Consider the following 1,559-nt stretch of genomic DNA (forward strand, 5'->3'; position numbering starts at 1 on the left):
ACCTGAATGTCAGATTGTTTCCTCATATTTGGGAAGTTTTCTGCTATTACTTCTGCCCATATTTTTTAATGTCGTTTGTATTGACTCCTTCTTTCTCATTGATGCCTATTAGTCTCACATTGTTCATCTTTTCATCATCTTGCAGGTGATGGATTATTCTTTCCTACATCTTCGTTGTTTTTAAGAGATTCTTTCTTACCTTTTCACTAGATGTCCCAGCATCTTCAAGATCTGAAACTCTGTCTTCACTTTCACTTAAACAGTTTTACAAGCTTGTGATTGAGGTTTTAATTTCTTCTATATCTCTTTGACTCTGCTTTATGCAATCTATTTCTTGCCTGTATTGCTCATGCAAGGAATCCATCATTTTCTAATCTCCTCTATTTTTTATCAATGTCTTTTTTAGATGCAGTTATGAATTCTTTTACTGCAGTGTTTTTTCAGATTGGGTTTCCTCACTATGTTTCTGTAGTTGCTTCTTTACTTCAGATGCTATGAGTTCTGAGAATTCTTTTTTTATTACAGAAAATTTGCTTATTTACTATCGATGCTATTAATTCATGCATTTGAGCCGAGCTAGTGTCCTCCGCACTTTTTCTGCGTGGGCATTGGGTTTCCTCCATATGTTTCTGCATTTGATTCTTTAGTGCAGGTATTATTAATTCAGGGATTTCTTTTTTTATTTCCAATCTGAGTTCCTCTATACCTTTCTGCAGCTGTTTTTTTTTTTTTATTTCAGAAGCTGTTGATTCATTCTTTCAGCTGTGTTATTCCCAATTTTTTCTGTTTTAGTGTTCTCTGCACTTGTTATGGGTGGCCTTGGGTTCTGCGGTTGCATTTTGTTCCTTCTCGTCATTTTGAGTAGCACTGTCTTCAGACCTTTGTTGTAGATCTTCGTTGTAGTTATAACCTTTGCACGTACTGAAGTTCAGGTGCAGATCTACAATGTTTGGATTTATCCAGCTGCGCCTGGCTTGGGTCTGGCTGCTGTGATCAGCTCCTTCCTGCTGCTGCCCTTGAGGGTCAACCTGTGTGCCCCTCTGGCAAGATTTTCTGCTCCTGGATTAGCTGGATGGTTCTACCCTCTCCACTCCCTGCATTATTTGCAGCTGCAGGGTTACAACCCAGGCCTGTATGCCAGGTTTGAGCTGAGCCTGGAGGGGACAAGTTGGAGTAGGGGGGAGAGGCAGCTCTCCCACACACTCACCCGAGATGGGCTAGGACTGGGTCTGGGGCTTTTTGGAACGCGGCAGTATTTCCTACTCGGAGGGCAGGGCAGAGGAGGTGCTGAGGAGTGTTGGGGGCAGTCCCAAGGGGGTGGAAGAGGGTCTCACCCATGCTGCGCCTGGGATGTTACCAGTAATAGGTCCCACAGGGGCAGGGTAGCTGGAAGCTCTCCCACACACTCACGGGACCTTCGCCTGGGGGTTTCTGAAACGTGGCCCCTACAATATTTAAATGGCAATGGAATACCCATCTCTAACAAAACTAAACAAAAAAGGGGATACAAAGGAATGACCATTCTGTATCTGTATATACAAAATAGGATATATATATAT

This window comes from Octodon degus, unplaced genomic scaffold, assembly GCF_000260255.1.
Source record: "Octodon degus isolate 3935 unplaced genomic scaffold, OctDeg1.0 scaffold00040, whole genome shotgun sequence".
NCBI lineage: Eukaryota > Metazoa > Chordata > Mammalia > Rodentia > Octodontidae > Octodon > Octodon degus.